Source organism: Hyla sarda, chromosome 3 (genome assembly GCF_029499605.1).
Source record: "Hyla sarda isolate aHylSar1 chromosome 3, aHylSar1.hap1, whole genome shotgun sequence".
NCBI lineage: Eukaryota > Metazoa > Chordata > Amphibia > Anura > Hylidae > Hyla > Hyla sarda.
Genome location: NC_079191.1, coordinates 21,250,101 through 21,262,774, shown reverse-complemented (window position 1 = coordinate 21,262,774; position 12,674 = coordinate 21,250,101). Strand labels below are relative to the sequence as shown.

Sequence of the window (12,674 nt, the reverse complement as noted above, 5' to 3'; positions counted from 1 at the left end):
TAAAAAAGTTATAGGGGTCAGAAGTTGACAATTTTAAACGTATACATTTTCCGGCATGTAGTTATGATTTTTTCCAGACAAAATCGACAAAATCAAAGCTATACAAGTAGGGGATCATTTTAACCGTATGGACCTACAGAATGAAGATAAGGTGTCATCTCTACCTAAAAATGCACTGCGTAGAAACTGAAGCCCCCAAAAGTTACAAAATTGTGTTTTTTTCTTCTATTTTGTCGCACAATAATTTTTTTTCCATTACGCCATGGATTTTTGGGTAAAATGACTGATGTCATTACAAGGTAGAATTGGTGACGCAAAAAATAAGCCATGATGTGGATTTTTAGGTGCTAAATTGAAAGGGTTATGACTTTTAAAAGTTAAGGAGCAAAGAACGAAAGTGCAAAAACGGAAAAACCCTCCGTCCCCAAGGGGTTAAGGATATTGGACATAAATGAACATTCTCGTGACCTTGTACTGAACACACCGGGATTTAGTGTTACATCCAAAACGCATCCTGTCTTTAAAGCGAGCGCAAGAGCTGCGCTCACTTCATAGACCGTGAGTAATGGTTGCTGTCAGCAATCCTGGCAATATCCCTTATTAACCTCTTATGTGCTGTGATCAATAGAAATTGTGGCACTTAACCCCTTAAGGACCACAGGTTTTTCCTTTTTTATTTTCCCTCATCACCTTCTAAAAATCATGATGCTTAAAATTTTGCACCTACAGACTCATATACGGGCTTATTGTTTTGCGACACCAATTGTACTTTGTAATGACATCAATCATTTCACCACAAAATTTACGGTGATCCCAGAAAAAGAATATTTCTTGGGCAAAATTTGAAAAGCCCCCCCACCATTTTGTAATTTTGGGGGCTTTAAATTCTATGCAGTGCACTTTTCAGTAAAGTGACACCATATATTTATTCTGTAGATCCATACAGTTACAAGGATATCTACTTTATGTAGGTTTTATTTTATTTTACTACTTTAAAAAAAATGATAACTACATGAACCAAAATTTGTATGTTTAAAATTGTCAACTTTTTTTTCCTGCATATGGGTGGTATGAGGGCTCATATTTTGCGGTGTGATCTGAGATTTTTATTGGTACCATTTTGTTTTGATGGGATTTTTTGATCGCTTTTTATAATTTTTTTTAGGGTATACAAAGTGACCAACAATATGCAATTTTGGATTTTGGAATTATTTTACATGCACGCCATTGACCATGCAGTTTAATTAACATTATATTTTTTTAGTTCGGACATTTACGCACGCGGCGATACCACATATGTTTATTTTTATTTACATTTTTTTTATGGGAAAAGGGGGGTGAAATCACATTTATTAACTTTTATTTAACCGTTTTCTCCCGTTTTAGATGCCGCGATCAACTTTGATTGCAGCATCTAAAGGGTTAATACCTGACATCAGCCCGATTGGCGATGTCCGGTATTCAGCAGGTCCTGGCTGCATATAGCAACCGGGATCTGCCGGGTATGAAGTGCGCTCAGCTCCTGAGCTCGCTTCACATAGCAGGAGCCGGCCACGAGCGTAAATATACTCTCGTGGTCGTTAAGGGGTTAAGGGCCACAGTGACAGTCTTACTGCCCAATCTGTACTCCTGCAACATATGTGGGGTCTGATCGGTTTACATGCTCTCCGGAGGTCTCCTCGTCTGCTCTGCTCGTCTAGAATTGTCCAAACTATTAAAATAAAATGATCCCACATAGTGTAAACATAAAAAATTTAAAATAAATTTCATCATTGCAGTTTTTAAGTCTATCATATATAAGAAGCAAATGAATAAAAAGCTAAAAAAAAAATACAGATCATAGCGCAAAAAATTTGCCCTTATACATCCCGTATATGGAAAAATAACTTTAAAAATAAATAAATAGCACAGTAATACAAACATTAACATGGATATTGTTTTAACTGTATTGACTGACAGAATAAAGAGAATGTGTCAGTTTTACCATTAAGTGCACTGCATAAAAAAAAATTATCATTTAATTTCCACCCTGACAAATATATATATTTTTTGTTGCGCCGTATATTTTATGGTAAAATGAAAGGTGTCATTACAAAAGTACAATTGATTGCGCCAAAAATTTGCCCTCACATGGCTTTGTGGATATAAAAAATAAAAGAGTTATGGCTCATAAAAAGGCAAGGAGGAAAAAAAAAAAATAAATAAATAAAATTGACCAGGTTCTTAAGGGGTTAAAAAGGTTTGGCTCTTGAAATGTGGGGATGTAAACACACGCACACAAAAAAAACCAAAGGTGTATCCTGAAGGCCAAAATAAGCTGTGTCTTTAACCTGTTCAGGACGCCGGGCGTATGCATACGCCCTGCATCTCGAGTCCTTAAGGATGTGGGGCGTATGCATACGCCCGTGGGAATTCCGGTCCCTGCCGCTAGCCGGTTGAGGACCGGACCGGAATGCCTGCTTAAATCATTCAGCAGGCATCCCAGCAGAAAATCGCATGTCAATTCAGACATGCGATTTTCTGCTATTCAGGGCTGATCGGGTCTCTGGTGACCCGATCACCCGGAAAATAGCGATGATCGGAGCTGTCAGGGACAGCCCCGATCATCCTGAGGGCTAGTAGTGAGGTTGCAGTGCTGCGATCTCCTCCTATCCCCTGCCATTGGTCAGAACTGATTCTGACCAATGGCAGAGCAGGACAGTGGGTTGCCATGGCAACCCCCCATTCTGCCCACCCCTGGATGTCGAGGGCAACATGGACAGAAGATAGAGGCCGGTACCTGTAGTAGAAGATGCCTGGGGACACCCGATCTTCGCTGGAGGCTGCTGGATCCTGGCTCAGGTAGGGAAACTATGGGGGGGGGGGATTGAAAGTGAAAGTAAAGTGATCTTTACTGTGGCAACCACTAGGAAGGCCAGACTGCAGCCAAAGGCTGTCTGAGCATGCTGGGAGTTGTAGTTTTGCAACATCTGGAGGGTCACAGTTGGAGACCACTGTTACAGTGGTGCCCAAATGGTAGCCCTCCAGATGTTGCCAAACTACAACTCTCAGCATGCCTGGACTGCCCAGGCATGCTGGGAGTTGTAGTTCTGTAACATCTGTCCTTCAGATTTAGCAATTTTCATGAATTTGTTTAAAATTGCTGCTCTGCTTTGAAACCCTCTAATTTTTTCAAAAAGCAAAAGTATGTCCATTTTATGATGCCAACATAAAGTGGACATATTGTATTTGTGAATAAAAACAAAATTTATTTGGAATATCCATTTTCCTTACAAGTAGAGAGCTTCAAAGTTAGAAAAATGCAACATTTTCAAAATTTCCATGAAATTTTGGGATTTTTCACCAAAAAAGGATGCAATTAACGCCGAGAATTTACCACCAAAATAAAGTAGAATATGTCACAAAAAAGCAATCTCAGAATCAGAATATTCGGGAAAAGCGTTTTCTCGTTATTAATTCGTATGGTGGTCAGAATTGCGAAAAAGGGCTCAGTCCTTAAGGTGAAAAAGGGCTGTGTCCTTAAGGGGTTAAGGACACCAAAGCAGACAAGTGACATTCATAAGGAACAGGTGATCATTAGGCTTTTAGGGAATGTAAAGAGCCCAGGGGGGCCGGTGTAGACTGAATATTCCATGTACACAAGTCATTGTACGGTCATTGTGACCTCCATAGGAAGGGTTACACCTGCTGGTACATTGTGTCCAGTGTCACTACTTCTGTATCTCTGGTAATAGAGATGATGGGGCCATTAGTCTAATGAAGTGCTTTCTAAACTGTAGAGCTCCAGATTTTGCAAACCTACAACTCAATCTGGTGCCAGAAAATTATACAGATTTGTAAATGACTTCTATTTAAAAATCTTAATCCTTCCAGTACGTATCAGCTGCTGTATGCTCCACAGGAAGTTGTGTAGTTCTTTCTCTCTGCTGCCACCTCTGTCCGTGTCAGGAACTGTCCAGAGCAGGAGAGGTTTACTAAGGGGATTTGCTCCCATTCTGGACAGTTCCTGACATGGACAGAGGTGGCATCAGAGAGCACTGTGGTCAGACAGAAAAGAACTACACAACTTCCTCTGGAGCACGCAGCAGCTGATAAGTACTGGAAGGATAAATATCTTTAAATAGAAGTAATTTACAAATCTGTTCAACTTTTTGTCACCAGTTGATAAAAAAAAAAACTCAGAAAACACAGGTAATGTAAAGTAAAAGGCTCAGTTACCTTTACTCTCACAACTAAAAATGCTTGTTAAAGGGTTACTCCAGGAAAAATTATAATAAATATAAAAATTATAATAATAATGATATATATATATATATATATATATATTTGTAGTCGGTGCTCAATCGTATAGCGAGCCTACCTAACTGAACCTCTTGCTAAACTCCTGTTCCCTACTATCCTGTAACCTATCTAGGCAGTCTGAGTTATGCCATATACTGCCGCGTAGGAGTACACCTGAAAAATAGAGGGCATACCCTGATGTATAATGATAGTCATGGCGTGAAAAATGAAGTTGAGGGAGGGTTGGATGGGAAGTGACAAACCTGCGACGTCAAGCACAGGTACTGCCGCGGGTTCTTACAGCGAAATCCCGCCCCTCCCACAAATACAGGCTTAATAAATTAGCCTTAACATATATATATATATATATATATATATATATATATATATATATATATAATGTAAGATGTAACGGGAGTAATGACCCATAGGGCGGATGCGAGATCTCGCGAGACGCGTGATCTAGCTGATGCCGCGCTCATGTGATGTATTCTACATCACATGATGAGTCTCGTGATGTGTGTGTCTTCCGGACATGTGCAGAATGATTGTATACAAACGCTGGAAGGAGGAAGCGGACATGGTGAGTGTATGTTAGAAACGAATAATTCCGCCTATGAGACATGCCCCCTAATTAATATAATAATGTTGATAATGGTGAATGGAGCGCACTGACTACATCAAATTGCACATTATGGGAGAGTATATTCATTATATTGTCATATGTTATGCACTGATGTTGACACTTTAGTTTTGATTGTGAGATAATACCAATGTTTACAATTGTATTTTGACATGTTTTTTTTGAGTGATGTCACTGAGGATCCCTCCCATTGGGGGAGGTTACTTGTCTAATTGTCACCCTTATAAATGTGTGTAAAGAATCACTGATTGTTATGCTTGAAAAAGACCTCATGGAGTAGGTTGAAACGTTGCACTTTATACAGATGTGTGAATAAATCATCACCTTTTTTTGGACTCGGAGTGCCGCCTTTTTCCTTTATTTGGACGTCTATCTATCTATCTATATATATATATATATATATATATATATATATATATATATATATATAATCTTCAAAGCCACCACACTACCTGGATATGTTCCCTGTAATCCATCCTGCCTGATATGCATGGTTCCTGTGGCCCTGTTGTCTTCTCTTTCTGCTTTATATTCTTTGTCATCCTTCCCCTCATTTGCCTACATCTCCCAGCAATCTGCAGCTCTGCTCTGTCATCCAGCTCACTCTCTGAGAGCAGCCCCCACTCTCCTGCTCTGAGCAGCAGAGAGAGGTTCAGTGTGTGATTTGCTAAGGCTGCACACACCTCCCAGTTCTAAGCACTTAACAGAGCATTGCTTATCAGTGCAGGGCAGAAACCGTATAGTCTGTGTCTAATGAGGGTGGGGGCAGCTTTCAGAGAGGGATTTGGACATAGAAAGAGTGGATGGCTGGATGATGTCATTCCCTCACTTCATGCATGTAAATGACAACCAAAGAGAGGAAACTGCTCTATATAGAAAATGAATGATATTTAGACAGTTAAATAAGGTGATGAAAGGGAAAGGATGGGCTATAGATTTCATCCCCCGCACTACCCCTTTAATCCCACTAGAAATGTTCTGTATTTGGTTAAACCCAGTAATGGTCTCCATGAAGAGAAATCTTAAAGGAGATATCCAGTGGTGAAAAACTTATCCCCTATCCTAAGGATAGGGGATAAGTTTCAGATCGCGGGGGGTCCGACCACTGGGGCCCCCCCGTGGTCTTCTGTACGGGGCTCCGACAGCCCGCTGGAAGGGGGTGTGTTGACCACCACACAAAGCGACGGCTGACACGCCCCCTCAATATAAGTCTATGGCAGAGCCAAAGCGCTGCCTTCGGCTCTGCCATAGCGATGTATTGAGGAGGCGTGTCGGCCGCCTCTTCGTGCGGTGGTTGACACCGGCTATCTGGCCAGCGAGCCGGGGCTCCATACAGAAGATTGCCGGGGGCCCCAGAGGTCTGACCCTCCGTGATCTGAAACGTATCCCCTATCCTTAGGACAGGGGATACGTTTTTCACCTCTGGACTACCCCTTTAACCCTTTTACCTTGGTTAATCCCAGAAAGTACAAGTAAAGTGGCATAAAATGCCTATTCCACTTTCACTCTAAACAATAGAAATGTGTTTTTTTTTTCTTTTTGTAAAATCCAGCTAGAAATGCTGTGGTTTTGATTAAACCCAGAAAATACAGGTACATTGGCATAAAATAAATTATTTTAACTTTGACTCTCACTGCTAGACATGCATATTTTTGTTAAACTACAGGTCAGCCCACTGTGCGCTGCTTTGCTCAAATTGTTTTGTATTATAGTGTGATTACTTTCTGTGAACTCTTTCTGCAGTCACACTGCTGGGATTTGTAGTACAGCAACTGGACACAGTAATGCAGGTCACTGAGGTCCGCTCACTGCACAATGCTTTGCTCATATTGCTTTGTATTGTATTGTGAAGGCTTATGGGGATCAGTACTTCCACAGTGAGTTCTTCTGTGCACTGCTCACTTCTCAACTTTTTCTCCAAGATGGCGGCCGCAATGCAGTGGATATGGTTTAACGCTTCTTTTAGACCCACCCCTATGCTGTCTTCTGATTGGCTTGGGAGCTGTATTAGAGCATTAATTGGATAACTTGGGGTCATGTGATCTTGCTGCTGGCTGCAAAGTATGCTAGGCTACCCTGATGTCTTCTCAGTGTTCCTACTATCTCATCCTATGCTAGAAATCTTCTCCTATAAAAGCAATGTTGCAGCAAAGTTTAAATGTTCACCGAACCTCGTTTGTACCACAGTTCTGAGCGAGTCCGAGTTCTAAGGGCTGAATTTAAATTTGGTTCATTTAGGTCTGCTTCTCTTCTATTGGATTTTCCATCTGAATGCATGACTCTGCAGCCACCATCTGTAGAGACTCCAGCACATCATTACTATGATTTTCCATCCCTTCTTGGTCACATACTACCAATGGGTAAAATAAAGCAATGAGCGGCAGGGGCCATATTCGAATTCGCAATATTTTGCGAATATATGGACGAATATTCATCCTATGCTCGTGAAATTTCCATATTCGCTATGTTCCTTCATTTTTTTTTCATGCAAATATTTGTAATGAAATTCGCATAGTGCGAATGCGCGATTCTATCTTTCACCTAAAAGAAGAGAGGGATCAGTGTCCAGTCTGGAAGTGCCGATATTCGCATAAATTTGCATAAAAAATTTGCATAAAAAAAGAATATTCATCCTTACGAATATACAGTATATCACTATATTCTAAATATCTGCGAAAAATTTGCATTTCGAATATTCGCGGTCAACACTAGTAAAGTATACCCGCTCTTCCTTCCAGAGATTAAGGCAATGCCAGTATTTATTAACCCCTTCCCTCCTCATCAATTTTTGTAGTTCCTCATGTCATGTTTATAGCTCCTCACTGTTTATAGCCCTGGTACTAAACACACCACAATGTATATTTACATCCTAAATCTATCCTGCGCACACTCCATAGACCGTGAGTGATGGCTGCTGTCAGCAATCCTGCCAATGTCCCTCATTAACCACTTATGTGCTGTGATCAATAGCAATCTTGGCACTTGAGCTGCAATGACAGTCTTACTGCCCAATCGGCACCCCTGCAACATATATGTGGGGGTCCGATCGGTTTACATGCCCTCCGGAGGTCTCCTCATCTGCTGTGTGCAGGTCCAGGGGCAATATGGGCAATATACCAAAATAAACATAAATATATTTTGTATCACCCTATCTAGAATTGTCCAAACTATTTAAGGAAAACTGTCACACGTTCACCCACACTAAACCCAATACACAGGGTTATAGTGTGATTGAACAGGAGAACGGTGCAGGGTTTCTGACCTATATACGTACATTGAAGTCCGGCACCCGATCCCTCTGAAATTCAGCTTCTTCCAGTGATAAGTTGTATGCTGGTGGGCCCTACAGCAGGATTTGAATATTCATCGGCGTTGGTCAAGTGCTCGGTAGGCACAATCGCTCACGTGACCAGCGTCAATGAATATTAAAATCCAGCCCAGTGGGCCCACCTCCAGCACGCAATTCAGCGCTGGAAGAAGCCGAACTTCAGAGGGACCAGGTGCCAGACTTCAGGTACGTCTATAGGTCAGAAACCCCGCACCAGTGTATCGGGTTTAGTGTGAGTGAATGGGTGACAGTTTTCCTTTTAAATAAAATGATCCCACATGGAGTAAACTTTAAAAAAAAATAAAAAAAAGAAATGCAAGAATTGCAGTTTTTAAGTCTCATCATGTATAAGAAAAAAAATGATAAAAAACTAAAAGGATACTGGTAAAAAAAAACTACAGATCATAGCGCAAAAGAATTAGCACAATAATACAAACGTTAACATGGGTATTATTGCGTATTGATTGGTATTTTAATCGTATTGACTCACAGAATATATATATATATATATTTTTGGTTGCACTGTACATTTAATGTTAAAATGAAAGGTGTCTTTACAAAAGTACAATTGATTGCGCAAAAAATTGCCCTCACATGGCTTTGTTGCTATAAAAAATAAAAGAGTTATGGCTCATAAAAAGGCAAGGAAGAAAAAATGTACCAAAAATGCTAAAAATTTTAATTGGCCAGGTCCTTAAGAGGTTAAAAAAGGCTTGGTTCTTGAAATGTGGGGATGGAAACACACACACAAAAATGATGTATCTTGAAGGCCAAAATAAGCTTCGTCTTTAAGGACATCAAAGCAGACAAGTGACATTCATATGGAACAGGTGATCGTTAGGTTTTTAGGGAATGTAAAGAGCCCAGGGGGTCGGTGTAGACTGAATATTCCATGTACACAAGTCATTGTACGATCATTGTGACCTCCATAGGAAGGGTTACACCTGCTGGTACATTGTGTCCAGTTTTACTACTTCTATCTCTAGTAATAGAGATAATGGGGGGTATTTATCAATGGTTTTACATGTTTTTTTTCACGTATTTTTGGCGCAAATCTTTGTGGTTTTATGCGCCAAACTTATGCGCCCTTTCGCCACTGTCATTTTTTAGACTGGATCAAAGTCACACGTTCCTCTGTGTGATTTTAGCTTTACATAGTTATTCATTATCTGCGCCTAATGCTTTTTGGCGCATTTTTGCGCCTTTTGAACCTTTTTTTGGCGCATTTCAATGGCAATACTTTTTTCACTTGGAAAACTCACTTAGCAATGTGAGAAAATGTATTACTTTCAAAATAACTTAATATTGTGTGTTTTAATCCAACCATTTCAACTTTTAAGGTTTCTTTATATTTTAACTAGGTTATGTTTTTTTTTTTATATATTCTTATTTTGTTTTTTAAACCTATTTTAGGAAATTGTGCATTTTTCAGATAATACAGTTAAATTATGGCTTTTGGTATAATATTTGAATGGAAAATAGTGTTTTTTTTTAAATAAAATAATAACTATTTAGACCCATTAACTGTTTTTTTTGTAAAAATTTTTGTGGTTTCCAGAAATTACGTAAGATAATTTTTTTCAGAACATTAATTGACTACAGATTTGATCATTTTTATAATAAAAGATTAAAAACAAACAAATAATTATAAAATGTAAAACATAAACGCTGTTTAACATGTTGGATAAAAGCAGAAGAAATATATTAACTTACGTCGATGGATATCCGTCTTCAGAGACTAACAAATAACTGCTCTGTAGGTTAAAATACGTGCTGTGCTCTCAGGCTGAAATTTCTGTGTAAAATGCGCTGATTTCAGTAAATGCACCAAAATAATAAATTTGGCGCACATCCGCTAAAAGAGAAGTTAAAAAAAGGAGTAAAAAGACACAGTCAACAGACGAAATTGATAAATACCCCCCAATGTGCCCAAATGAGCCCAAACCTACAACTCCAAGCAGGCCCGGACAGCTAACGGCTGTCCAGGCATGCTGGGGGTTGTAGGTTTGCAGCATTTGGAGGGCCACCGTTTGGAGACCACTGACCGGTCTTATGTGATGGAGGAAAGACTATTTACATTAATGACATCTTATAGACTCATAATACAAGATTCTTCTAAAACTTTGATGTTGCAATGTAAACTGGGAAATATCACTCAAATGCAACATCCCTCTGTATATTTAACTAATGTCTTTAAACATGAAAAAAAAAAAATCATCATTACCAGGAAAAATAATTTGGGCATTGGTAAAGTGCCAAAATGACCACAAAAAGAGGGGACTACAGCCCAGAAGAGATCGGGAATGCCCATCTTGCAAATCTACTAAAGCCTAGGTGTCAGCAGTGACCACTCAATCAGTCACCCCGTCCCTGCAGTCTCCTCTTCTCTTACACTTTTTATGTCCCCATAAATAGGGACCATTTATAACGCTCATTAGATTGCATATACTGAACAGTGCTATGCATAGGCATAGCTCTGATTAGTATTATTGGCCATCTTCTGCTCTGGTCTGCTCGATCTCAGACTAGGGAAGAAGACCCCGGGATGATGGCCGGAGCAGGTAAGGCTGGGTTCACACTACGTTTTGTACTTACGGTTCCCGTATACGGCTGGGAGGAGGGGGGCGGGGCTTAATCGCAGCGCCCGCACTCAGCCGTATAGGGGAACCGTATTTAATGCATGTCTATGAGCCGACCGGAGTGAACCGCAGCCTCCGGTTGGCTGCATTTTCGGCCGTATGCGGTTTCCCGACCGTAGGCAAAAACGCGGTCGACCACAGGGTGACATTAAATACTGTTCCCCTGTACGGCTGAGTGTGGGCGCCGCGATTAAGCCACGCCCCTCTCCTCCCAGCCGTATATGGGAACCGTAAGTACAAAACATAGTGTGAACCCAGCCTAAGAGGACCTCCGGCCGCCATGTTGGATGATTGGATCCCTGTAGCAGCGCCACGGGCGATCTCATCATCCATTTTAAAGACTGCATTGCCGCAGATGCTGGATCTGTATTGAGCAAGGCATCTGAGGGGTTAATGGCGGTCATCAACGCATTGGCTGATAGTAGCTGGGCCTTGCCATTAGAGATGAGTGAATCGAATCAGACAAATTCCAATTCGTTGCAAATTTCCTGAAAATTTTGATTCGTAACGAATCCGAATATCGCAGCGATTCGATAAAACAAATTGCTTCATTAAAATCTGTTTTGTGCAGGCTGGGGGGCTAAAATGGCGGATCCACGTATGAGGACATGGGGCAAGGAATTCTGAGAAGGTGGGTATTAGGGATGACCCTTAATCACATGGTGGCATGCAGCCTATCAGAAGCCAACCAGCCCCTGTCATGTCACAGCCCTAAATAATCGGCAGCCATTGCTGCAGACAGACATTTCTGGGATTCTTAACAGAGAAAGCAGACAGTGTGTGTTCCAGAGAAAAAAAAAGCTTTACAGCAGCGAATTGATTCACCTCAAGCCCAAATCACTGCAGACAGGCAGGGACAGGAGAGAGAGAGAAAGTACGCTTTTTTTTCTCCTGTTGCTGTACTGGGGTGTACTACTCTAAAGCTAATAGGGGCTAGTAAGCACTAAAGGACCTAGTCACCTGCTTTTAAAGCCTAATACAGGTGTAACCGTACTAAGGCGTATTGTCCTCTCATAAGTGTAACCTATACGTACACTCATCTGGTGTACATTTTTATCCTGTTAAACTCATAAGGGCCAGTTACTGTTAAAGGCCAGGAATACCTACACACACCTGCTTGTAATGCCTAACACATGTGTAACCGTACTAGGGCATATTGTCCACTCATAAGTGTAACCTTATAGGTACACTCAGCCGGTGTACGTTTTTTTCCTGTTAAACTTATAAGGGCCAGATCTGTTGAAGTTCCTATACGGAAAGAAACAGCTGTAATCACCAAACGCACTAGCGTCCTTCACACCGGTGCGGCATGGAGCCGCTTTACCTGCGCATATCCCAGAATAAAGAAAAAGCATTGAAGAAGTGGTGAGTCGCCTGTACTTTTCTTTGTTTGGATTGTGTTACATGAAGTCTTATTACTTTCACACAAGAGCACCACCACCTATGCATCGCAATTAGACAGGCTTCAGCTGCACATCAAGGGAGTCACGGGAAGCAGGACTAGCAGTGCAAACACACTTGCTTTCTTTATATATCTCAGATGTAAGCCTGCTGGGGCATATTTTCCTCTAATAAGTGTAGCATATGCGCACTCAGCTAGTGTATAAGTATGTCAGGCAGAGAAGTGCCAGGACGTGCACAGAGGAGTGGCAGAGGCCTCAATTCATCAGTCGCAGGCAGAGGTCGCAGCAGACTAGGAATGCATGGCAGCAGGAGTCGCAGCGAGAGGTTGAGCTCCCAGTATCAGCTAGCGGTCGTGTCTCGACCAGCAACCCATCTGCCG

General features: G+C 41.1%; 1 protein-coding gene across 1 annotated transcript in view; it reads right to left on the bottom strand.

Moving 5' to 3' along the window:
• LOC130360508 (astacin-like metalloendopeptidase) overlaps positions 1-10,023 on the bottom strand; it is a 75,749-nt gene extending 65,726 nt beyond the window's left edge. Inside the window, exon 1 of the mRNA XM_056563009.1 lies at positions 9,966-10,023. The gene's annotated coding sequence lies outside the window, so the exon portion shown is untranslated. The remainder of the gene's footprint in view (positions 1-9,965) is intronic.
• Between the last annotated feature and the right edge of the window lie 2,651 nt (positions 10,024-12,674).